This window comes from Pseudophryne corroboree, chromosome 5 (assembly GCF_028390025.1).
Source record: "Pseudophryne corroboree isolate aPseCor3 chromosome 5, aPseCor3.hap2, whole genome shotgun sequence".
NCBI lineage: Eukaryota > Metazoa > Chordata > Amphibia > Anura > Myobatrachidae > Pseudophryne > Pseudophryne corroboree.
In genome coordinates this window covers 727480280-727507763 of record NC_086448.1, presented here as the reverse complement: position 1 = coordinate 727507763, position 27484 = coordinate 727480280, and the positions used below count along the sequence as shown (strand labels likewise).

The 27484-nt window shown below is 49.1% G+C and overlaps 1 protein-coding gene across 2 annotated transcripts in view; it reads right to left on the bottom strand.

Annotated features, from left to right (window-relative positions):
• The window catches only part of LRRCC1 (leucine rich repeat and coiled-coil centrosomal protein 1), a 267597-nt gene that overhangs the window by 220835 nt on the left and 19278 nt on the right, over positions 1-27484 (bottom strand). The window lies entirely within an intron of this gene.

Below are 27484 nucleotides of genomic sequence, written 5' to 3'. Positions count from 1 at the left end.
GTCTCCACAGCTACGGCAGGTAAATCGATTTTTTTGCCTTATGTTCCCTCACAATCTAAGAAAGCGCCTCATTATCAAATACAGTCCTTTCGTTCAAATAAAAGCAAAAGAGTACGTGGATCGTCCTTTCTTGCCAGGGGTAAGGGCAGAGGAAAAAAGCTGCACAACACAGCTAGTTCCCAGGAACAGAAGTCCTCCCCGGCCTCTGCAAAATCCACCGCATGATGCTGGGGCTCCCCTGAGGGAGTCCGCTCCAGTGGGGGCACGTCTTCGACTTTTCAGCCACATCTGGGTTCAATCACAGGTGGATCCCTGGGCAATGGAAATTGTTTCCCAGGGATACAGGCTGGAATTCGAAGAGGTGTCTCCTCGCCGGTTTTTCAAATCGGCGCTACCAACTTCTCCCCTGGAAAGGGATATAATGTTACAGGCGATTCAAAAATTGTGTCTTCAACAAGTGGTGGCCGAGGTTCCCCTGCTTCAGAGGGGGAAGGGGTACTACTCAACCCTGTTTGTGGTCCCGAAACCGGACGGTTCGGCAAGACCCATTTTGAATTTAAAATCCCTGAACCTTTACTTAAAATGGTTCAAGTTCAAGATGGAATCGCTCAGAGCGGTTATCGCCAGCCTGGAAGGGGGGGATTTTATGGTATCGCTGGACATAAAGGATGCATACCTGCATGTTCCCATATATCCTCCTTATCAGGCGTACCTGAGATTTGCGATACAGGATTGTCATTACCAATTTCAGACGTTGCCGTTTGGGCTTTCCACGGCCCCGATAATTTTCACCAAGGTAATGGCGGAAATGATGGTACTCCTGCGAAAGCAGGGTGTCACAATTATCCCGTACTTGGACGATCTCCCCATAAAAGCGAGATCACGGGAGAAGTTGCAGAACAGCGTATCCCTTTCACTGAAGGTGTTACAGCGACACGGCTGGATTCTCAATATTCCAAAGTCGCAGCTGGATCCTACGACTCGCCTGTCCTTCTTGGGCATGATTCTGGACACAGACCAGAAAAAGGGTTTTTCTTCCGGAAGAAAAAGCGCAGGAACTCATGACTCTAGTCAAGAACCTGTTGAAGCCGAAACAAGTGTCAGTGCATCATTGCACTCAAGTCCTGGGAAAAATGGTGGCGACATACGAAGCCATTCCCTTCGGCAGGTTCCATGCAAGGACTTTCCAGTGGGACCTATTGGACAAATGGTCCGGGTCACATCTGCACATGCATCAGCGGATCACCCTGTCCCCCAGGGCCAGGGTTTCTCTCCTGTGGTGGCTGCAGAGTGCTCACCTTCTAGAGGGCCGCAGGTTCGGCATTCAGGATTGGATCCTGGTGACCACGGACGCGAGCCTCCGCGGTTGGGGAGCAGTCACACAGGGAAGAAATTTCCAAGGCCTTTGGTCAAGTCAAGAGACTTGTCTTCACATCAACATCCTGGAACTGAGGGCCATATTCAACGCCCTACGTCAAGCGGAGACCTTACTTCGCGACCGACCGGTGCTGATTCAGTCGGACAACGTCACCGCAGTAGCTCATGTAAACCGCCAAGGCGGCACAAGGAGCAGAGCGGCGATGGCGGAAGCCACCAGAATTCTTCACTGGGCGGAGAATCATGTAAGTGCACTGTCAGCAGTGTTCATTCGGGAGTGGACAACTGGGAAGCAGACTTCCTCAGCCAACACGACCTGCATCCAGGAGAGTGGGGACTTCATCAGGAAGTCTTCGCACAGATTGCAAGTCGGTGGGGATTGCCCCAAATAGACATAATGGCGTCCCGTCTCAACAAAAAGCTACAAAGGTATTGCGCCAGGTCAAGAGATCCTCAGGCGGTAGCTGTGGACGCCCTAGTGACACCGTGGGTGTTCCAGTCGGTCTATGTATTTCCTCCTCTTCCTCTCATATCCAAGGTGTTGAGAATAATAAGAAAAAGAGGAGTGAGAACAATACTCATTGTTCCGGATTGTCCACGAAGGACTTGGTATCCGGATCTGCAGGAAATGCTCACAGAAGATCCGTGGCCTCTTCCTCTAAGACAGGACCTGTTGCAACAGGGTCCCTGTCGGCTGCGTTTGACGGCATGGCGGTTGAACGCCGGATCCTAGCGGAAAAAGGTATTCCGGATGAGGTCATTCCTACGCTAATACAGGCTAGGAAGGGCGTGACATCTAAACATTATCACCGGATATGTTTCTTGGTGCGAGGCCAGGAATGCTCCTACGGAAGAATTCCATCTAGGCCGTTTTCTCCACTTCCTACAGACTGGAGTGAATTTGGGCCTAAAGTTAGGCTCCATTAAAGTTCAGATTTCGGCCTTATCCATTTTCTTTCAAAAGGAATTGGCCGGGGCGTTGCCACGGCGGCAAGCGGGTAGGAAGCAGGATACAGGAGCTCCCCGGATTATTAATCCTGATCAACTCCTTGGGCTCCCCTAAACCTGCTTTCCGGCTCCTAACTCTCACAGTCTCTCTGGGGAGGCGGCGGGCATCGCTGTGAGACTTCTGCCCGTGTCTCCGGCCGGCGCCGGCTGCCGCCCGGTTCTCGGGCCTAGGCTGCCAGCACATCCCCGACCTCGATTTGCGGGACACTGCCGCACTGCCGCGGGCACGCGGTGAATATTGCCGCTTCCGGCGGCGTGGGGTGAGCGGCGCCCTCCCCTTGCACCACCTGGATCCCATACCTGGCTGCTCCTGTCCCCTGGAGCCCGAGATCCGTGTGCCTGAGTGAGGGAGGTGAGGCAGTGGGCCTGGCGGCCATTTTGGAAGTTCCTCCCTTCATTAACCCTTTCTGCACTGCACTGCTCTGGGAATTTACAGGAGCTGCAGGGTTGGATAAAGTGACCCAGGACACGCTGCCCTGTTTTTCTTTCATTGCCCAGCCTATATTATATTATAGCACCTCCTCTTGGGTCCCCCTGGCCCCCATCCCCACTCTGTTTCACTACAAGACGCCTGGGGCCCTGGTACATTGCTGACACTGCAATTACTGTCCTTTGCTGCACCTCCTGACACTGAATACCTGGGCTTTGAGTGCTGCTTGAACATTGATATTATGGTGAGGGGTGGTCAAAGCGGCTAAATTGGAGAAGTTCGCCCGTCAGCCTCCCACCCAGCCGACACAATCCTATCCTAAAACCTCCCCATCTACCCGACCCGTTCCCCCGGCTGGGGCCGATACGGGTGCGGATATGCAGCCGTCTGCTACTTCCATTCAACAAGTCTTGGAGGCCATAGCGGCCAGCGAACAATGCCTGTCAGACAAAATGGAGAAGGTGCAGTGCGATTTATCACTGTTACGCCAGGATGTCCAGCGCGTCCGAGAGAGAGTGGGCGAAACCGAGACGCGGGTCTCCAACCTAGAGGACCTCACTGGCCCCTTGCAATGGTCTGTGTCGGCTGTCTCCCAGCAAGTTTCGGCTATGCAAACTAAACTCCTGGAAATGGAGGGACGCCTTTGCAGAAACAACGTGAGATTCGTGGGCCTGCCTGAAAAGGAGGAGGGGGCACATCCCGAGGGTTTCCTGGGGTCCTGGCTAAAAGAGAGGTATGGCACTGAATCCTTTACGCCTCAGTTTGCGGTGGAGCGGGCGCACCGAGTGCCATTCCGGCCTATGCCTCCGGGTGCACCTCCGCGAACATTTATAGCCAAGTTTCTGCACTACAAAGACCGGGACTCCGCCCTGCGCCTGGGCCGCGTGAAGGCCCCCCTGCTTCTAAATGGTGTTCGGGTGTCGGCATTTCCAATTTTTGCAGCGGATGTCCAGAAGGATCGGCCCAGTTTCTGCCCATCGAGCGGCGTCTTCGTGACCTGAATCTTCCCTATTCGATGCTGTTTCCCTCCAGGCTGCGTGTGGTGGCGGACGGAGAAACTAAGTTCTTCAGTTCTCCGAAGGAGGCGGCGGCCTGGCTGGACAGATACGCTCCGGATGCCCGCCAGATGGCTCCGGACTGACATCCAGTGTCCGTTCTACATGGGCCTACGATATGCAAGTATAAGTCCGGGGAGCTTCCTTTTGAACTAGTTGTTCTGGACTTTGTTGGGTAGTGACTTTTACGCATTGGGTTTTGTATTGGGGTTTTTTGTTTGAATCTGTATGATACGCATAGCACTGCCGTAGGCTTTCAGATCACCAAGGTTAGAGCTCTGTTAGGGATATGTGTATGCCACAGTTCGGGGAGGTATACGGGGAGGGGGGCTGTTGTTGGGATGATGTTTGTTTTTCTGTTGTTTTTCTATTTCTCTTTTTTTCAGTTTTTTGTTTTTCATATGACCATTTATCAAACTGCGAGGTGATGTTGTGCTATTTAGAGGGGTTTGGCTCGGGCTCGGGGCCTGGGGCCTGCGGGCGATATGGTTCCAGGGATGGTACCGTGTACGGGCAGATAGAAACTTGGATAATGGTGATGGGGGGCTCCTTTTTCACCTTGTAGGGTCTCTGCACGCTGTGTCCCAGATGGTACAAAGGACGACATGTCTGCCTTAAAGATTCTGGCATGGAATGTCCGGGGCATTAATAATAAAGTAAAGCGATCCTTAGTATTTCAAATGATTAAGAAATATCGCCCGGATATTATCTGTCTGAGTGAAACTCATTTGGAGGGGAATAGGCTATTGTCGCTCCGCAGGCCTTGGGTAGGCTGGGCGTATCATTCCTCTCTCTCCTCCTCTTCCAGGGGGGTGTCAGTCATGATAAAGAGAACTGTACAGTTTGAATTAATTACGGTAAACACGGATCCAAATGGTAGGTTTGTGTTTCTGGAATGCAAGCTGAACTCCCATAATTTCTTTATTTTGTCTGTTTATGTTCCTCCCCCATTCTCGTATGATGTCCTGCAGAAGGCGGCCTCATTTATTGCTGCCTCTCCACATACTCCTGTTATTTGTGTAGGGGATTTTAACAACGTGCTGGATGCCTCTCTGGATAGATGGAGGTCTTCTCGGGATTCGGGGGCGGGGGGCAGCCAATTTATATCTCAATCTAAGTTTGCGGATTATATAGATAGCATGCAGTGGGTGGCTGTATGGAGGGCTCGCTACCCTACGCTTAGGCAGTACTCATGTTTCTCCGGTACGCATGGCTCCTTCTCCAGAATCGACCTGGCCCTGCTCTCGCCCGTGCTCCTACCTAGTGTAATGGATGTTCATTATGAGGCACGGGGGGTGTCCGACCATTCGCCCCGGTTACTGTCTCTCGATGTGGAGTGCCGGAGGGGACAGTCTTATTGGAAGTTACACCCGTCCTGGCTGATTCAGCTGGGAGAGTGCCCGGATTTACCGCCTAGGTGGGAGGGTTTCTTTGCGGATAATGTGGGCTCGGCCCCGACACCAGTTATATGGGATGCATTCAAAGCTTATTTACGTGGTACGCTGATAGGCAAAATAGCTGCCCGCAAGATAGAGTAAAGAGCTACGGAGAGACGGCTTGAATCTGAATATAGGGATCTAGAGACCCACTACTTAGCTCAGGGTACCTCTGCGCTAAAGGCAAGTTGGCTACTAGCTCAGGAGGCCTGGCTAGCTCACCTCTCGGATAGAAATGCGCGCTCCCTTTTGTTCAGGGCCACCAATATATATATATGCAGGCGGACAGGCCAGGTAGTTTATTGGCCCATTTGGTGCACTATGACCATCCTGGGTCTACGATAGTGCAGATGTCTGACCCTGATGGCTCCATAGTAGATAATACCCCCGACATAGCGCAGATGTTTTTTTCATACCTTAAAGAGGTCTATGGCTCTCAGTCGACGTGCTCCATGGAGGACCTAGACCTGTACCTGTCCAATATACCCCTTTCCAAGCTTTCCCCCGAGGCTAGGGATATTCTAGACGCGCCCTTAACTTTGGAGGAGGTGACTGCAGCGGTGGGTATGTCTCCCAGTGGCAAGTCTCCGGGAAACGATGGCATCCCCACTGAGCTGTATAAACAATACATACAGTTCTTTGGTCCCAAGCTGCATGAGATGTATACAGACATATTTGCCACTAATCAACTTCCTCCCTCAATGTCCGAGGCCGTAATTGTAGTACTGCCAAAGCCCGGCAAGGACCCCAAACTAGTAGAGTCCTATAGACCGATCTCCCTTATCCCTGCCGATGCCAAGATCCTGGCAAAAATCCTTGCGGTCCGGCTCAACTTGGTCATTACATCTATAATACACCAGGATCAATCTGGCTTCATGCCAGGGAAATCCACGACCATTAATTTGCGCAGGCTATACACTATTTTGCAGGCTCCTCATGACCTCCCCTCGGACGCGGTTGTGGTTTCCTTAGATGCGGCTAAGGCATTCGACAGTGTTGAATGGCCATATCTGTGGGGGGTCATGACATGTATGGGCTTCGGCCCTAATTTTATACGATGGATCAAACTGCTATATCAAAGCCCACGCTCCAGGATCTTGGTTAATGGCTATGTCTCTTCCTCCTTTACTCTGACTCGGGGCACCAGACAGGGATGCCCCCTCTCCCCAGCCTTTTTTGCCATAGCCATCGAACCCTTGTGTCACACACCAGAGGCAGCGGCCGCCGCGCTTACCCCTGCGTGTCTGCTGGTCCGTCTGGCGGCCCCCGCCTCCGGTGGTCGTCGGGTCCCGGCGTCTGGCTGGCGCTGCTCCCGGCGGTTCCCCGGAGTGTGGGCGCCGCCATTGCACCCGGCGTCACGTGGGCGGGGAGTGGGTGGCGTCACAGAACCGCTCCACCAATCCTGTTAGGGCGGGAGCTCCGGCGCCTGAGTATCGTCGCTTTACCAGAGGTGATCTCCAGTGCTCCTGTGACCGCTGTGCTACCTCCTAGAGTTTCCAGCATCCAGTCAACTTTCCCAGCATATCGTGCTGCTCGCTCACCTAGTCTCCAGTGTCTTTAAACATCGCTCACGAGTTCTTCAATCATCAGCATCTTTGAACACTGCTCACAAAATCTTCAGTGCCTTAATTCATCGCTCACAAGTTCTTCATTCAACAGTGTCTTTATCATCGCTCACAAGTTCTTCATTCACCAGTGTCTTTATCATCGCTCACAAGTTCTTCATTCATCAGTGTCTTTATCATCGCTCACAAGTTCTTCATTCATCAGTGTCTTTATCATCGCTCACAAGTTCTTCATTCACCAGTGTCTTTATCATCGCTCACAAGTTCTTCATTCATCAGTGTCTTTATCATCGCTCACAAATTCTTCATTCATCAGTGTCTTTAAACATCGCTCACAAGTTCTTCAATCATCAGTGTCTTTAAACATCGCTCACAAAATCTTCAGTGTCTTTAAACATCGCTCACAAGTTCTTCAATCATCAGTGTCTTTAAACATCGCTCACAAGTTCTACAATCATCAGTGTCTCTAAAACATCGCTCACAAATTCTTCAGTGTCTTTTAACATTGCTCACTAGCTCTTCATTCACCTGTGACTTTAAACATCGCTCACGAATTCTTTAGTGTCTTTCACCATCGCTCACAAGTTCTTTATTCATGTATCTCTAAACATCGCTCACAAATTCTGCAGTAGCCTTTGACATTGCCCACCAGTCCTCTTTCTTCCATGTGTTGCTGTATTGCTCCCTTCCCTAAATAAAGTTCTTCAGCATTTCTTCATCAAACACAATTGTCAGAGACCTGTATGAGGAAAATCTATATCCGGCCTTCTCTGCTCCGACCCAGCTGTGGTGCCTCTTCCCGACCATCGGCGGAGCCCCCGAGTTCACAACACTCCCAATCCAGGTCAGTGACACCTTGGCCTGTTTGGTCAGATCGTACCCGGACATTGGGGGAGTTGACATGGGCCCATGTACTGACAAAATAGCCCTTTATGCAGACGACCTATTACTCTTTTTACACAACTACAGTGTGGATATGCCTGTAGTGTTGCAGGTCATAGAGACCTTTAGCGGCTTCTCTGGTCTCCGCATCAACTGGTCCAAATAATTTATAATGCCCATTCTGGGCTCTCCTCCCCGGGTCCCAAAGATTTCCCTACCGCTGAGCTGGACAGGCCAGTTTAAATATCTTGGGATCCAGGTTACTAATGACTAGTGATGAGCGGGTTCGGTTCCTCGGAATCCGAACCCCCCCGAACTTCAGCCTTTTTACACGGATCCGAGGCAGACTCGGATCTTCCCGCCTTGCTCGGCTAACCCGAGCGCGCCCGAACGTCATCATCCCGCTGTCGGATTCTCGCGAGGCTCGTATTCTATCGCGAGACTCGGATTCTATATAAGGAGCCGCGCGTCGCCGCCATTTTCACACGTGCATTGAGATTCATAGGGAGAGGACGTGGCTGGCGTCCTCTCCATTTAGATTAGAAGAGAGAGAGTGAGAGTGAGACACTTGATTTACTGGAGCTTAGGAGTACTCAGAGAGTGCAGAGTTTACTAGTGACTGACCAGTGACCACCAGTGCAGTTTTTTTATTATATTATTATTTAATATAATCCGTTCTCTGCCTGAAAAAAAAACGATACACAGTGACACAGTAACAGTATACCATATCTGTGCTCAGCCTCAGTGTGCTGCATCATCTATGTATATCTGACTGTGCTGAGTGCTCAGTGCTCACACAGCTTAATTGTGGGGGAGACTGGGGAGCAGTAGCAGGAGTACATATTATTTAACAGTGCACACTTTTGCTGCCAGAGTGCCACTGCCAGTGTGACTGACCAGTGACCACTGTCTGACCACCAGTATATTGTGATTGTCTGCCTGAAAAAGTTAAACACTCGTCGTGTGGTGTTTTTATTCTATAAACGCATTCTGCTGACAGTGTCCAGCAGGTCCGTCATTATATAATATATACCTGTCCGGCTGCAGTAGTGATATATATATATTTTTTATATCATTATCATCCAGTCTATATTAGCAGCAGACGCAGTACGGTAGTCCACGGCTGTAGCTACCTCTGTGTCGGCAGTCGCTCGTCCATCCATAATTGTATACCACCTACCTGTGGTGTTTTTTTTTTTTCTATCTTCTTGATACTACTAGTAGCTTACTTTAGGAGTCTGCAGTGCTGCTGACAGTGTCCAGCAGGTCCGTCATTATATAATATATACCTGTCCGGCTGCAGTAGTGATATATATATATATTTTTTATATCATTATCATCCAGTCTATATTAGCAGCAGACGCAGTACGGTAGTCCACGGCTGTAGCTCCCTCTGTGTCGGCAGTCGCTCGTCCATCCATAATTGTATACCACCTACCTGTGGTGTTTTTTTTTTTTTCTATCTTCTTGATACTACTAGTAGCTTACTTTAGGAGTCTGCAGTGCTGCTGACAGTGTCCAGCAGGTCCGTCATTATATAATATATACCTGTCCGGCTGCAGTAGTGATATATATATATATTTTTTATATCATTATCATCCAGTCTATATTAGCAGCAGACGCAGTACGGTAGTCCACGGCTGTAGCTACCTCTGTGTCGGCAGTCGCTCGTCCATCCATAATTGTATACCACCTACCTGTGGTGTTTTTTTTTTTCTTCTATCTTCTTGATACTACTAGTAGCTTACTTTAGGAGTCTGCAGTGCTGCTGACAGTGTCCAGCAGGTCCGTCATTATATAATATATACCTGTCCGGCTGCAGTAGTGATATATATATATTTTTTATATCATTATCATCCAGTCTATATTAGCAGCAGACGCAGTACGGTAGTCCACGGCTGTAGCTACCTCTGTGTCGGCAGTCGCTCGTCCATCCATAAGTATACTAGTATCCATCCATCTCCATTGTTTACCTGAGGTGCCTTTTAGTTGTGCCTATTAAAATATGGAGAACAAAAATGTTGAGGTTCCAAAAATAGGGAAAGATCAAGATCGACTTCCACCTCGTGCTGAAGCTGCTGCCACTAGTCATGGCCGAGACGATGAAATGCCAGCAACGTCGTCTGCCAAGGCCGATGCCCAATGTCATAGTACAGAGCATGTAAAATCCAAAACACCAAATATCAGTAAAAAAAGGACTCAAAAATCTAAAATAAAATTGTCAGAGGAGAAGCGTAAACTTGCCAATATGCCATTTACCACACGGAGTGGCAAGGAACGGCTGAGGCCCTGGCCTATGTTCATGGCTAGTGGTTCAGCTTCACATGAGGATGGAAGCACTCAGCCTCTCGCTAGAAAAATGAAAAGACTCAAGCTGGCAAAAGCACAGCAAAGAACTGTGCGTTCTTCGAAATCACAAATCCACAAGGAGAGTCCAATTGTGTCGTTTGCGATGCCTGACCTTCCCAACACTGGACGTGAAGAGCATGCGCCTTCCACCATTTGCACGCCCCCTGCAAGTGCTGGAAGGAGCACCCGCAGTCCAGTTCCTGATAGTCAGATTGAAGATGTCAGTGTTGAAGTACACCAGGATGAGGAGGATATGGGTGTTGCTGGCGCTGGGGAGGAAATTGACCAGGAGGATTCTGATGGTGAGGTGGTTTGTTTAAGTCAGGCACCCGGGGAGACACCTGTTGTCCGTGGGAGGAATAGGGCCATTGACATGCCTGGTGAAAATACCAAAAAAATCAGCTCTTCGGTGTGGAAGTATTTCAACAGAAATGCGGACAACATTTGTCAAGCCGTGTGTTGCCTTTGTCAAGCTGTAATAAGTAGGGGTAAGGACGTTAACCACCTCGGAACATCCTCCCTTATACGTCACCTGCAGCGCATTCATCATAAGTCAGTGACAAGTTCAAAAACTTTGGGCGACAGCGGAAGCAGTCCACTGACCAGTAAATCCCTTCCTCTTGTAACCAAGCTCACGCAAACCACCCCACCAACTCCCTCAGTGTCAATTTCCTCCTTCCCCAGGAATGCCAATAGTCCTGCAGGCCATGTCACTGGCAATTCTGACGAGTCCTCTCCTGCCTGGGATTCCTCCGATGCATCCTTGCGTGTAACGCCTACTGCTGCTGGCGCTGCTGTTGTTGCTGCTGGGAGTCGATGGTCATCCCAGAGGGGAAGTCGTACTCGTAAGACCACTTTTACTACTTCCACCAAGCAATTGACTGTCCAACAGTCCTTTGCGAGGAAGATGAAATATCACAGCAGTCATCCTGCTGCAAAGCGGATAACTGAGGCCTTGGCATCCTGGGCGGTGAGAAACGTGGTTCCGGTATCCATCATTACTGCAGAGGCAACTAGAGACTTGTTGGAGGTACTGTGTCCCCGGTACCAAATACCATCTAGGTTCCATTTCTCTAGGCAGGCGATACCGAAAATGTACACAGACCTCAGAAAAAGACTCACCAGTGTCCTAAAAAATGCAGTTGTACCCAATGTCCACTTAACCACGGACATGTGGACAAGTGGAGCAGGGCAGGCTCAGGACTATATGACTGTGACAGCCCACTGGGTAGATGTATAGACTCCCGCCGCAAGAACAGCAGCGGCGGCACCAGTAGCAGCATCTCGCAAATGCCAACTCTTTCCTAGGCAGGCTACGCTTTGTATCACCGCTTTCCAGAATACGCACACAGCTAAAAACCTCTTACGGCAACTGAGGAAGATCATCGCAGAATGGCTTACCCCAATTGGACTCTCCTGTGGATTTGTGGCATCGGACAATGCCAGCAATATTGTGTGTGCATTAAATATGGGCAAATTCCAGCACGTCCCATGTTTTGCACATACCTTGAATTTGGTGGTGCAGAATTATTTAAAAAACGAGAGGGGCGTGCAAGAGATGCTGTCGGTGGCCAGAAGAATTGCGGGACACTTTCGGCGTACAGGCACCACGTACAGAAGACTGGAGGACCACCAAAAACGCCTGAACCTGCCCTGCCATCATCTGAAGCAAGAAGTGGTAACGAGGTGGAATTCAACCCTCTATATGCTTCAGAGGTTGGAGGAGCAGCAAAAGGCCATTCAAGCCTATACAACTGAGCACGATATAGGAGGTGGAATGCACCTGTCTCAAGCGCAGTGGAGAATGATTTCAACGTTGTGCAAGGTTCTGCAACCTTTTGAACTTGCCACACGTGAAGTCAGTTCAGACACTGCCAGCCTGAGTCAGGTCATTCCCCTCATCAGGCTTTTGCAGAAGAAGCTGGAGACATTGAAGGAGGAGCTAACACAGAGCGATTCCGCTAGGCATGTGGGACTTGTGGATGGAGCCCTTAATTCGCTTAACAAGGATTCACGGGTGGTCAATCTGTTGAAATCAGAGCACTACATTTTGGCCACCGTGCTCGATCCTAGATTTAAAACCTACCTTGGATCTCTCTTTCCGGCAGACACAAGTCTGCTGGGGTTCAAAGAACTGCTGGTGACAAAATTGTCAAGTCAAGCGGAACGCGACCTGTCAACATCTCCTCCTTCACATTCTCCCGCAACTGTGGGTGCGAGGAAAAGGCTCAGAATTCCGAGCCCACCCGCTGGCGGTGATGCAGGGCAGTCTGGAGCGACTGCTGATGCTGACATCTGGTCCGGACTGAAGGACCTGACAACGATTACGGACATGTCGTCTACTGTCACTGCATATGATTCTCTCCCCATTGAAAGAATGGTGGAGGATTATATGAGTGACCGCATCCAAGTAGGCACGTCAGACAGTCCGTACTTATACTGTCAGGAAAAAGAGGCAATTTGGCGGCCCTTGCACAAACTGGCTTTATTCTACCTAAGTTGCCCTCCCACAAGTGTGTACTCCGAAAGAGTGTTTAGTGCCGCCGCTCACCTTGTCAGCAATCGGCGTACGAGGTTACATCCAGAAAATGTGGAGAAGATGATGTTCATTAAAATGAATTATAATCAATTCCTCCGTGGAGACATTGACCAGCAGCAATTGCCTCCACAAAGTACACAGGGAGCTGAGATGGTGGATTCCAGTGGGGACGAATTGATAATCTGTGAGGAGGGGGATGTACACGGTGATATATCGGAGGATGATGATGAGGTGGACATCTTGCCTCTGTAGAGCCAGTTTGTGCAAGGAGAGATTAATTGCTTCTTTTTTGGTGGGGGTCCAAACCAACCCGTCATTTCAGTGAAGTGAAGTGAAGTGAAGATGTGAAGATGGCGGCGGGTCTCCCGCGGGCGCAGCTAAGCTGCGCCGACAGGAGGCTTCCTCTATTTCTGCTAACAAGCAATTTCTGCTTGTTGAAGGGGGGGAGGCTCCGGTCAGCATGCTGGCCGGCCCCCAGCATGCGCTCCAAAGGTTAGCAAATTCTGCTAATTAGCTATCCCTACTGAATTAGGCCCATGGTTTTGCCCATTATAGACAATGGGGATCATTCCGAGTTGATCGTAGCTGTGCAAAATTTTGCACAGCTACGATCAACTTTCCTGACATGCGGGGGGACGCCCAGCACGGGGTCCCCCCATCAGTCCCGTCCCCCTCGCAGAAGTGCAAAGGCATCGCACAGCGGCGATGCCTTTGCACTTCAGGAGTAACTCCCGGCCAGCGCAGCTTCAGCGTGCTGGCTGGGAGCTACTCCTCGCTCCCTGGCCCGCAGCGGCTGCGTATGACTTCACACAGCCGCTGCGCCCCGCCCCCGTTCGGTCCGGCCACGCCTGCGTTGGCCGGACCGCGCCTACGAAACGGCGACCAAACGCCGCCATTTCGCCCCCTCCCGCCCATCGATCGCCCCTGCCTGTCAATCAGGCAGAGGCGATCGCTGTCCTGCTACGACCGTCCCGCATGCGCCGGCGCACAAAGGCGCCGGCGCATGCGCAGCAGGGACCCGTTCGCTCTGCTGCGTGAAAACGGGTCGGAATGACCCCCAATGTGTGAGGCTGTGATGAGGACTGAATTAGGCCCAGAGTCAGACCCACGCACCAAGAAGTGTATTAGAAATGTGTTGGGCATTCCTGTGTTTTTACAGGTGGTTGGTTAATCAGACGCAGATGTAATGTAGTGAGGCCATGTTGCTGGTAGTCTTTTTTATATGATGAAGATACCCACATGCACTAATAGGCAGCCGTCTTGGACTATTTAATGATAGACAAGATGTCACCTCACATCCAAACATACAGAAACAGTAAAAAAAAAGTATATCATCAAACCGTCCTTAGGCGCCCCACAATTTCACAAATGAATTGTATATTCTGGACCCAGATTGTGTTCCTGATCTTCTTCCAACATGCAACAAATTTAAAAGAAACACACAATAGTGTAACTCCGTTACATTCACCAATTATTTTATAGAACTACAAATGGGATCCGTACCATGAATTAAGTCTACCCTTTGTAGACAAATGACACATTTACTGAGAAGGATGGATCCCTTCACAGTATTCACACCTCTTCTGGCACCCGTCTCCACAATATTTGATTGTCATATACAAAATGGAAATAGATATAGTGTAATACTGTTTAAAATCTATTTCTTAAAAAACAGAGGGAATAAATGGACTCTCACCATTTGTGAAGTCTACCCTTTGTAGACAAATGACGCATATACAGAAGAAGATAAATCTTATCACAGGATTTCCACTTGTTCTCGTATACGTCTCCACGTTAGAAGGATGTCATAAAAATAAAAACAAGTATAGTGTAATACTGTTTATTTTAAAATATTAAAAACAGAGGAGTGAATGGACTCTCACCATATAGGAACAAATATAAGGCAGTTGTAAACATAAACCAGGCGTCCCCAGCACCTTAAACGTCTGTCTATGGATCCTTCCCAGGCTCCCCATGTTGCTGGTAGTGATTGCATATAGACTAGAGACATTAAATTGCTCACATTGAAGGCCATACTCAGACAAATGATCTGCACCTAGCATAGGGCTGATGAAAGTTACAATGGTGCAACCGATGGTGGAGTCTAAAGACGCACAAGGCATAATTGTAGTGCCTATAGACTCTGACAGGGGGCATCTCGGGGCCTAATTCAGACCTGATCGCTTCAGAAAATTTGTTAGCTAATGGGCAAAACCATGTGCACTGCAGGGGGTGGGGGGGGGGCAGATATAACATGTGCAGAGAGAGTTAGATTTGGGTGAGGTGTGTTCAAACTGAAATCTAAATTGCAGTGTAAAAATAAAACAGCCAGTATTTACCCTGCACAGAAAACAAAATAACCCACCCAAATCTAACTCTCTCTGCACATGATATATCTGCCCCCCATGCAGTGCACATGGTTTTGTCCATTAGCTAACAAATTTGCTGCTGCAATCAGATCTGAATTAGGCCCTCTGTCCTTGCATATTTAGATGCACAGATGTACACTAGGGAAGGATATTGTAGCGTCATTAGCATAAACTCACAGACATAACTGCAGCAAAAGACAGAAGGGAGGCCGCAACTGCCTCCAACTCAGAATCAGATCTTATGAGGAAGCCCGCCCCCTCAATAGCCCCCGCGTAGCGTCTATTTCTCTGACGTCCTAAGTGGATGCTGGGACTCCGTAAGGACCATGGGGAATAGCGGCTCCGCAGGAGACTGGGCACAACTAAAGAAAGCTTTAGGACTACCTGGTGTGCACTGGCTCCTCCCTCTATGACCCTCCTCCAGACCTCAGTTAGAATCTTGTGCCCGGCTGAGCTGGATGCACACTAGGGGCTCTCCTGAGCTCCTAGAAAAGAAAGTATATTTTAGTTTTTTTTATTTTCAGTGAGATCTGCTGGCAACAGACTCACTGCTACGAGGGACTAAGGGGAGAAGAAGCGAACCTACCTGCTTGCAGCTAGCTTGGGCTTCTTAGGCTACTGGACACCATTAGCTCCAGAGGGATCGAACACAGGGTCCGACCTCGATCGTCCGGTCCCAGAGCCGCGCCGCCGTCCCCCTTACAGAGCCAGAAGCAAGAAGATGGTCCTGAAAATCGGCGGCAGAAGACTTCGGTCTTCAACAAGGTAGCGCACAGCACTGCAGCTGTGCGCCATTGCTCCTCATGCACACCTCACACTCCGGTCACTGATGGGTGCAGGGCGCTGGGGGGGGGGGGGGGGGGGGGGGGGGGGGGGGGCCTGAGCAGCAATATTAACACCTTGGCTGGCAAAAAAAAATCACAATATATAGTCCTAGAGGCTATATATGTGAAAAATACCCCTGCCATAGATCCATAAGAAAGCGGGAGAAGTCCGCCGAAAAAGGGTCGGGGCTATCTCCCTCAGCACACTGGCGCCATTTTCTTCATAGCTCCGCTGGAAGGATCGCTCCCAGGCTCTCCCCTGCAGTTTCCAGACTACATAGGGTAAAAAAGAGAGGGGGGGCACTAAATTTAGGCGCAATATTGTGTATACAAGCAGCTATTGGGAAAATCACTCAGTTACAGTGTTAATCCCTGTGTATATATAGCGCTCTGGTGTGTGCTGGCATACTCTCTCTCTGTCTCCCCAAAGGGCTTTGTGGGGTCCTGTCCTCAGTCAGAGCATTCCCTGTGTGTGTGCGGTGTGTCGGTACGGCTGTGTCGACATGTTTGATGAGGAGGCTTATGTGGAGGCGGAGCAGATGCCGATAAATGTGATGTCACCCCTTGCGGGGCCGACACCTGAGTGGATGGATAGGTGGAAGGTATTAACCGACAGTGTCAACTCCTTACATAAAAGGCTGGATGACGTAACAGCTGTGGGACAGCCGGCTTCTCAGCCCGCGCCTGCCCAGGCGTCTCAAAGGCCATCAGGGGCTCAAAAACGCCCGCTACCTCAGATGGCAGACACAGATGTCGACACGGAGTCTGACTCCAGTGTCGACGAGGTCGAGACATATACACAATCCACTAGGTACATCCGTTGCATGATCTCGGCAATGAAAAATGTGTTACACATTTCTGACATTAACCCAAGTACCACAAAAAAGGGGTTTTATGTTTGGGGAGAAAAAGCAGCCAGTGTTTTGTTCCCCCATCAGATGAGTGAATGAAGTGTGTGAAGAAGCGTGGGTTCCCCCGATAAGAAACTGGTAATTTCTAAAAAGTTACTGATGGCGTACCCTTTCCCGCCAGAGGATAGGTCACGTTGGGAGATATCCCCTAGGGTGGATAAGGCGCTCACACGTTTGTCAAAAAAGGTGGCACTGCCGTCTTAGGATATGGCCACTTTGAAGGAGCCTGCTGATAAAAAGCAGGAGGCTATCCTGAAGTCTGTATATACACACTCAGGTACTATATTGAGACCTGCAATTGCCTCAGCATGGATAGTGCTGCTACAGCGTGGTCTATTACCCTGTCAGGACAGGGATACTATTTTGCTAACCATAGAGCATATTAAAGACGTCGTCTTATATATGAGGGATGCACAGAGGGATATTTGTCAGCTGGCATCCAGAATTAATGCAATGTCCATTCTGCCAGGAGGGTATTATGGACCCGGCAGTGGACAGGCGATGCTGACTTTAGAAGGCACATGAAGATTCTGCCTTATAAGGGTGAGGAATTGTTTGGGGATGGTCTCTGGGACATCGTATCCACAGCAACAGCTGGGAAAGAAATTTTTTTACCTCAGGTTTCCTCACAGCCTAAGAAAGCACCGTATTATCAGGTACAGTCCTTTTGGCTTCAGAAAAGCAAGCGGGTCAAAGGCGCTTCCTTTCTGCACAGAGACAAGGGAAGAGGGAAAAAGCTGCACCAGACAGCCAGTTCCCAGGATCAAAAATCTTCCCCCGCTTCCTCTGAGTCCACCGCATGACGCTGGGGCTCCACAGGTGGAGCCAGGTGCGGTGGGGGCGCGTCTCGGGAACTTCAGAGACCAGTGGGCTCGCTCACAGGTGGATCCCTGGGATCTGCAAGTAGTATCACTGGGATACAAGCTGGAGTTCGAGGCGACTCCTCCTCGCCGTTACCTCAAATCAGCCTTGCCTGCTGCCCTCGAGGGGAGGTAGTACTGGCGGCAATTCACAAGCTGTACTCCAGCAGGTGATAATCAAGGTACCCCTCCTTCAACAAGGCCGGGGTTACTATTCCACAATGGTTGTGGTACCGAAACCAGACGGTTCGGTGAGACCCATTCTAAAATTGAAATCCTTGAACACTTATATACGAAGGTTCAAGTTCAAAATGGAATCGCTCAGGGCGGTTATTGCAAGCCTGGACGAAGGGGATTACATGGTATCACTGGACATCAAGGATGCTTACCTGCATGTCCCCATTTACCCTCCTCACCAGGAGTACCTCAAAATTGTGGTACAGGACTGTCATTACCAATTCCAGACGTTGCCGTTGGTCTGTCCCCGGCACCGAGGGTATTTACCAAGGTAATGGCCGAAATGATGATACTCCTTCGAAAAAAGGGATTTATAATTATCCCGTACTTGGACGATCTCCTTATAAAGGCGAGGTCCAGGGAGCAGTTTTTGGTTGGAGTAGCACTATCTCGTGAAGTGCTACAACAGCACGGCTGGATTCTGAATATTCCAAAGTCGCAGCTGGTTCCTACGACGCGTCTACTGTTCCTGGACACAGAACAAGAACAAGAAAAAAGTGTTTCTCCCGGAGGAGAAGGCCAAGGAGTTGTCCTCTCTAGTCAGAGACCTCCTAAAACAAATACAGGTGTCGGTGCATCAATGCACACGAGTCCTGGGAAAGATGGTAGCTTCTTATGAAGAAATTCCATTCGGCAGGTTCCATGCAAGGATCTTCCAGTGGGATCTGTTGGACAAGTGGTCCGGGTCGCATCTTCAGATGCATCGGCTGATAACCCTGTCTCCAAGGGCCAGGGTGTCGCTGTTGTGGTGGCTGCAGAGTGCTCATCTTCTAGAGGGCCGCAGATTCGGCATACAGGACTGGGTCCTGGTGACCACGGATGCCAGCCTTCGAGGCTGGGGGGCAGTCACACAGGGAAGAAACTTCCAAGGACTATGGTCAAGTCAGGAGACTTCCCTACACATAAATATTCTGGAACTAAGGGCCATTCACAATGCCCTAAGTCAGGCTAGACCCCTGCTTCAACACCAGCCGGTGCTGATCCAGTCAGACAACATCACGGCGGTGGCCCATGTAAACCAACAGGGCAGCACAAGAAGCAGGATGGCGATGGCGGAAGCCACAAGGATTTTCCGATGGGCGGAAAATCATGTGTTAGCACTGTCAGCAGTGTTCATTCCCGGAGTGGACAACTGGGAAGCAGACTTTCTCAGCAGGCACGACCTCCACCCGGGAGAGTGGGGACTTCATCCAGAAGTCTTCCAAATGATTGTACACCATTGGGAAAGGCCACAGGTGGACATGACGGCGTCCCGCCTCAACAAAAAGCTAAAAAGATATTGCGCCAGGTCAAGGGACCCTCAGGCGATAGCTGTGGACGCTCTGGTAACACCGTGGGGCTACCAGTCGGTGTATGGGTTCCCTCCTCTGCCTCTCATACCCAAGGTACTGAGAATAATAAGAAGGAGAGGAGGAAGAACTATACTCGTGGTTCCGGATTGGCCAAGGAGAGCTTGGTACCCAGAACTTAAAAAAATGATCTCAGAGGACCCATGGCCTCTGCCGCTCGGACAGGACCTGCTGCAGCAGGGGCCCTGTCTGTTCCAAGACTTACCGCGGCTGCGTTTGACGGCATGGCGGTTGAACGCCGGATCCTGAAGGAAAAGGGCATTCCGGAGGAAGTCATCCCTACGCTGATTAAAGCTAGGAAAGTAGTGACCGCAAACCATTATCACCGCATATGGCGAAAATATGTTGCGTGGTGTGAGGCCAGGAAGGCCCAACGGAGGAATTTCAGTTGGGCCGTTTTCTGCACTTCCTACAGTCAGGGGTGACTATGGGCCTAAAATTGGGTTCCATTAAGGTCCAGATTTCGGCTCTGTCGATTTTCTTCCAGAAAGAACTGGCTTCACTGCCTGATGTTCAGACGTTTGTTAAGGGAGTGCTGCATATTCAGCCCCCTTTTGTGCCTCCAGTGGCACCTTGGGATCACAACGTGGTGTTGGATTTCCTAAAGTCACATTGGTTTGAGCCACTAAAAACCGTGGATTTGAAATATCTCACGTGGAAAGTGGTCATGCTGTTGGCCTTGGCTTCTGCCAGGCGTGTGTCAGAATTGGCGGCTTTGTCATATAAAAGCCCTTATCTGATTTTCCATATGGATAGGGCAGAATTGAGGACTCGTCCCCAGTTTCTCCCTAAGGTGGTATCAGCTTTTCATTTGAACCAACCTATTGTAGTGCCTGCGGCTACTAAGGACTTGGAGGATTCCAAGTTGTTGGACGTAGTCAGGGCCCTGAAAATTTATGTTTCCAGGACAGCTAGTGTCAGGAAAACTGACTCGCTATTTATCCTGTATGCACCCAACAAGCTGGGTGCTCCTGCTTCAAAGCAGACTATTGCTCGCTGGATTTGTAGTACGATTCAGCTTGCACATTCTGCGGATGGACTGCCTTATCCTAGATCAGTGAAAGCCCATTCTACGAGGAAGGTGGGCTCTTCTTGGGCGGCTGCCCGAGGGGTCTCGGCTTTACAACTTTGCCGAGCAGCTACTTGGTCGGGGTCAAACACATTTGCTAAATTTTACAAGTTTGATACCCTGGCTGAGGAGGACCTAGAGTTTGCTCATTCGGTGCTGCAGAGTCATCCGCACTCTCCCGCCCGTTTGGGAGCTTTGGTATAATCCCCATGGTCCTTACGGAGTCCCAGCATCCACTTAGGACGTCAGAGAAAATAAGATTTTACTCACCGGTAAATCTATTTCTCGTAGTCCGTAGTGGATGCTGGGCGCCCATCCCAAGTGCGGATTGTCTGCAATACTTGTATATAGTTATTGTTATCTAAAGGGTTATTGTTGAGTTGTTGAGCCATCCATTGAGAGGCTCAGTTATATTTCATACTGTTAACTGGGTATAGTATCACGAGTTATACGGTGTGATTGGTGTGGCTGGTATGAGTCTTACCCGGGATTCAAAATCCTTCCTTATTGTGTCAGCTCTTCCGGGCACAGTATCCTAACTGAGGTCTGGAGGAGGGTCATAGAGGGAGGAGCCAGTGCACACCAGGTAGTCCTAAAGCTTTCTTTAGTTGTGCCCAGTCTCCTGCGGAGCCGCTATTCCCATGGTCCTTACGGAGTCCCAGCATCCACTACGGACTACGAGAAATAGATTTACCGGTGAGTAAAATCTTATTTTTACGATCAGCCGGTTCTTTTAACAAGGTAGATCCAGGGACAGATAAAACCACCTTTTTAGACAGATGGAGACAGAAGCGTCAACTATGGGTGGGTTTTCCCATTTTTTCCTATCTTCCTCAGGGAAGGGAAAAGCAACTAGAACCCTTTTTGGGATCTGGAATTTTTTCTCCGGGTTTTCCCAGGATTTTTGAAATATAGCGTTTAATTCTTTAGACACAGGGAAGTTTAGCGATGCTTTCTTATTATCTGTGAAGTAAGCCTCCTCAAACTGCTCAGGTGTTGTGTCAGTAATTTAATAGAGATGAGCGGGTTCGGTTTCTCTGAAACCGAACCCGCACGAACTTCATGTTTTTTTCACGGGTCCGAGCAGACTCGGATCCTCCCGCCTTGCTCGGTTAACCCGAGCGCGCCCGAACGTCATCATGACGCTGTCGGATTCTCGCGAGACTCGGATTCTATATAAGGAGCCGCGCGTCGCCGCCATTTTCACACGTGCATTGAGATTGATAGGGAGAGGACGTGGCTGGCGTCCTCTCCATTAGAAATTAGATTAGAAGAGAGAGAGAGATTGTGCAGAGTCAGACAGAGTTTACCACAGTGACCAGTGCAGTTGTTGTTAGTTAACTTTTATTTATTTTATTTTAATATAATATATCCGTTCTCTGCTATATCCGTTCTCTGCCTGAAAAAAAACGATACACAGCAGCAGCCAGTCACACAGTGTGACTCAGTCTGTGTGCACTCAGCTCAGCCCAGTGTGCTGCACATCAATGTATAAAAGGCAAAGCTTATAATAATTGTGGGGGAGACTGGGGAGCACTGCAGGTTGTTATAGCAGGAGCCCCCAGGAGTACATAATATTATATTAATTTAAAATTAAACAGTGCACACTTTTGCTGCAGGAGTGCCACTGCCAGTGTGACTAGTGGTGACCAGTGCCTGACCACCAGTATAGTAGTATATTGTTGTATGTATTGTATACTATCTCTTTATCAACCAGTCTATATTAGCAGCAGACACAGTACAGTGCGGTAGTTCACGGCTGTGGCTACCTCTGTGTCGGCAGTCGGAACTCGGCAGGCAGTCCGTCCATCCATAATTGTATTACAATATATACCACCTAACCGTGGTATTTTTTTTTCTTTCTTTATACCGTCGTCATAGTGTCATACTAGTTGTTACGAGTATACTACTATCTCTTTATCAACCAGTGTACAGTGCGGTAGTTCACGGCTGTGGCTACCTCTGTGTCGGCAGTCGGCAGGCAGTCCGTCCATCCATAATTGTATTATTATTATAATATATACCACCTAACCGTGGTTTTTTTTTCATTCTTTATACCGTCATAGTGTCATACTAGTTGTTACGAGTATACTACTATCTCTTTATCAACCAGTGTACAGTGCGGTAGTTCACGGCTGTGGCTACCTCTGTGTCGGCAGTCGGCAGGCAGTCCGTCCATCCATAATTGTATTATTATTATAATATATACCACCTAACCGTGGTTTTTTTTTCATTCTTTATACCGTCGTCATAGTGTCATACTAGTTGTTACGAGTATACTACTATCTCTTTATCAACCAGTGTACAGTGCGGTAGTTCACGGCTGTGGCTACCTCTGTGTCGGCAGTCGGCAGGCAGTCCGTCCATCCATAATTGTATTATTATTATAATATATACCACCTAACCGTGGTTTTTTTTTCATTCTTTATACCGTCGTCATAGTGTCATACTAGTTGTTACGAGTATACTACTATCTCTTTATCAACCAGTGTACAGTGCGGTAGTTCACGGCTGTGGCTACCTCTGTGTCGGCAGTCGGCAGGCAGTCCGTCCATCCATAATTGTATTATTATTATAATATATACCACCTAACCGTGGTTTTTTTTTCATTCTTTATACCGTCGTCATAGTGTCATACTAGTTGTTACGAGTATACTACTATCTCTTTATCAACCAGTGTACAGTGCGGTAGTTCACGGCTGTGGCTACCTCTGTGTCGGCAGTCGGCAGGCAGTCCGTCCATCCATAATTGTATTATTATTATAATATATACCACCTAACTGTGGTATTTTTTTTTCTTTCTTTATACCGTCGTCATAGTGTCATACTAGTTGTTACGAGTATACTACTATCTCTTTATCAACCAGTGTACAGTGCGGTAGTTCACGGCTGTGGCTACCTCTGTGTCGGCAGTCGGCAGGCAGTCCGTCCATCCATAATTGTATTATTATTATAATATATACCACCTAACCGTGTTTTTTTTTTCATTCTTTATACCGTCGTCATAGTGTCATACTAGTTGTTACGAGTATACTACTATCTCTTTATCAACCAGTGTACAGTGCGGTAGTTCACGGCTGTGGCTACCTCTGTGTCGGCAGTCGGCAGGCAGTCCGTCCATCCATAATTGTATTATTATTATAATATATACCACCTAACCGTGGTTTTTTTTTCATTCTTTATACCGTCGTCATAGTGTCATACTAGTTGTTACGAGTATACTACTATCTCTTTATCAACCAGTGTACAGTGCGGTAGTTCACGGCTGTGGCTACCTCTGTGTCGGCAGTCGGCAGGCAGTCCGTCCATCCATAATTGTATTATTATTATAATATATACCACCTAACCGTGGTTTTTTTTTTCATTCTTTATACCGTCGTCATAGTGTCATACTAGTTGTTACGAGTATACTACTATCTCTTTATCAACCAGTGTACAGTGCGGTAGTTCACGGCTGTGGCTACCTCTGTGTCGGCAGTCGGCAGGCAGTCCGTCCATCCATAATTGTATTATTATTATAATATATACCACCTAACCGTGGTTTTTTTATACCACCTAACCGTGGCAGTCCGTCCATAATTGTATACTAGTATCCAATCCATCCATCTCCATTGTTTACCTGAGGTGCCTTTTAGTTCTGCCTATAAAATATGGAGAACAAAAAAGTTGAGGTTCCAAAATTAGGGAAAGATCAAGATCCACTTCCACCTCGTGCTGAAGCTGCTGCCACTAGTCATGGCCGAGACGATGAAATGCCAGCAACGTCGTCTGCCAAGGCCGATGCCCAATGTCATAGTACAGAGCATGTCAAATCCAAAACACCAAATATCAGAAAAAAAAGGACTCCAAAACCTAAAATAAAATTGTCGGAGGAGAAGCGTAAACTTGCCAATATGCCATTTACCACACGGAGTGGCAAGGAACGGCTGAGGCCCTGGCCTATGTTCATGGCTAGTGGTTCAGCTTCACATGAGGATGGAAGCACTCAGCCTCTCGCTAGAAAACTGAAAAGACTCAAGCTGGCAAAAGCACCGCAAAGAACTGTGCGTTCTTTGAAATCCCAAATCCACAAGGAGAGTCCAATTGTGTCGTTTGCGATGCCTGACCTTCCCAACACTGGACGTGAAGAGCATGCGCCTTCCACTATTTGCATGCCCCCTGCAAGTGCTGGAAGGAGCACCCGCAGTCCAGTTCCTGATAGTCAGATTGAAGATGTCAGTGTTGAAGTACACCAGGATGAGGAGGATATGGGTGTTGCTGGCGCTGGGGAGGAAATTGACCAGGAGGATTCTGATGGTGAGGTGGTTTGTTTAAGTCAGGCACCCGGGGAGACACCTGTTGTCCGTGGGAGGAATATGGCCGTTGACATGCCAGGTGAAAATACCAAAAAAATCAGCTCTTCGGTGTGGAGGTATTTCACCAGAAATGCGGACAACAGGTGTCAAGCCGTGTGTTCCCTTTGTCAAGCTGTAATAAGTAGGGGTAAGGACGTTAACCACCTCGGAACATCCTCCCTTATACGTCACCTGCAGCGCATTCATAATAAGTCAGTGACAAGTTCAAAAACTTTGGGTGACAGCGGAAGCAGTCCACTGACCAGTAAATCCCTTCCTCTTGTAACCAAGCTCACGCAAACCACCCCACCAACTCCCTCAGTGTCAATTTCCTCCTTCCCCAGGAATGCCAATAGTCCTGCAGGCCATGTCACTGGCAAGTCTGACGAGTCCTCTCCTGCCTGGGATTCCTCCGATGCATCCTTGCGTGTAACGCCTACTGCTGCTGGCGCTGCTGTTGTTGCCGCTGGGAGTCGATGGTCATCCCAGAGGGGAAGTCGTAAGCCCACTTGTACTACTTCCAGTAAGCAATTGACTGTTCAACAGTCCTTTGCGAGGAAGATGAAATATCACAGCAGTCATCCTACTGCAAAGCGGATAACTGAGTCCTTGACAACTATGTTGGTGTTAGACGTGCGTCCGGTATCCGCCGTTAGTTCACAGGGAACTAGACAATTTATTGAGGCAGTGTGCCCCCGTTACCAAATACCATCTAGGTTCCACTTCTCTAGGCAGGCGATACCGAGAATGTACACGGACGTCAGAAAAAGACTCACCAGTGTCCTAAAAAATGCAGTTGTACCCAATGTCCACTTAACCACGGACATGTGGACAAGTGGAGCAGGGCAGGGTCAGGACTATATGACTGTGACAGCCCACTGGGTAGATGTATGGACTCCCGCCGCAAGAACAGCAGCGGCGGCACCAGTAGCAGCATCTCGCAAACGCCAACTCTTTCCTAGGCAGGCTACGCTTTGTATCACCGCTTTCCAGAATACGCACACAGCTGAAAACCTCTTACGGCAACTGAGGAAGATCATCGCGGAATGGCTTACCCCAATTGGACTCTCCTGTGGATTTGTGGCATCGGACAACGCCAGCAATATTGTGTGTGCATTAAATATGGGCAAATTCCAGCACGTCCCATGTTTTGCACATACCTTGAATTTGGTGGTGCAGAATTTTTTAAAAAACGACAGGGGCGTGCAAGAGATGCTGTCGGTGGCCAGAAAAATTGCGGGACACTTTCGGCGTACAGGCACCACGTACAGAAGACTGGAGCACCACCAAAAACTACTGAACCTGCCCTGCCATCATCTGAAGCAAGAAGTGGTAACGAGGTGGAATTCAACCCTCTATATGCTTCAGAGGTTGGAGGAGCAGCAAAAGGCCATTCAAGCCTATACAATTGAGCACGATATAGGAGATGGAATGCACCTGTCTCAAGTGCAGTGGAGAATGATTTCAACGTTGTGCAAGGTTCTGATGCCCTTTGAACTTGCCACACGTGAAGTCAGTTCAGACACTGCCAGCCTGAGTCAGGTCATTCCCCTCATCAGGCTTTTGCAGAAGAAGCTGGAGGCATTGAAGAAGGAGCTAACACGGAGCGATTCCGCTAGGCATGTGGGACTTGTGGATGCAGCCCTTAATTCGCTTAACAAGGATTCACGGGTGGTCAATCTGTTGAAATCAGAGCACTACATTTTGGCCACCGTGCTCGATCCTAGATTTAAAGCCTACCTTGGATCTCTCTTTCCGGCAGACACAGGTCTGCTGGGGTTGAAAGACCTGCTGGTGACAAAATTGTCAAGTCAAGCGGAACGCGACCTGTCAACATCTCCTCCTTCACATTCTCCCGCAACTGGGGGTGCGAGGAAAAGGCTCAGAATTCCGAGCCCACCCGCTGGCGGTGATGCAGGGCAGTCTGGAGCGACTGCTGATGCTGACATCTGGTCCGGACTGAAGGACCTGACAACGATTACGGACATGTCGTCTACTGTCACTGCATATGATTCTCTCAACATTGATAGAATGGTGGAGGATTATATGAGTGACCGCATCCAAGTAGGCACGTCACACAGTCCGTACTTATACTGGCAGGAAAAAGAGGCAATTTGGAGGCCCTTGCACAAACTGGCTTTATTCTACCTAAGTTGCCCTCCCACAAGTGTGTACTCCGAAAGAGTGTTTAGTGCCGCCGCTCACCTTGTCAGCAATCGGCGTACGAGGTTACATCCAGAAAATGTGGAGAAGATGATGTTCATTAAAATGAATTATAATCAATTCCTCCGCGGAGACATTGACCAGCAGCAATTGCCTCCACAAAGTACACAGGGAGCTGAGATGGTGGATTCCAGTGGGGACGAATTGATAATCTGTGAGGAGGGGGATGTACACGGTGATATATCGGAGGGTGAAGATGAGGTGGACATCTTGCCTCTGTAGAGCCAGTTTGTGCAAGGAGAGATTAATTGCTTCTTTTTTGGGGGGGGTCCAAACCAACCCGTCATATCAGTCACAGTCGTGTGGCAGACCCTGTCACTGAAATGATGGGTTGGTTAAAGTGTGCATGTCCTGTTTTGTTTATACAACATAAGGGTGGGTGGGAGGGCCCAAGGATAATTCCATCTTGCACCTCTTTTTTCTTTTCTTTTTCTTTGCATCATGTGCTGATTGGGGAGGGTTTTTTGGAAGGGACATCCTGCGTGACACTGCAGTGCCACTCCTAGATGGGCCCGGTGTTTGTGTCGGCCACTAGGGTCGCTAATCTTACTCACACAGCTACCTCATTGCGCCTCTTTTTTTCTTTGCGTCATGTGCTGTTTGGGGAGGGTTTTTTGGAAGGGACATCCTGCGTGACACTGCAGTGCCACTCCTAGATGTGCCCGGT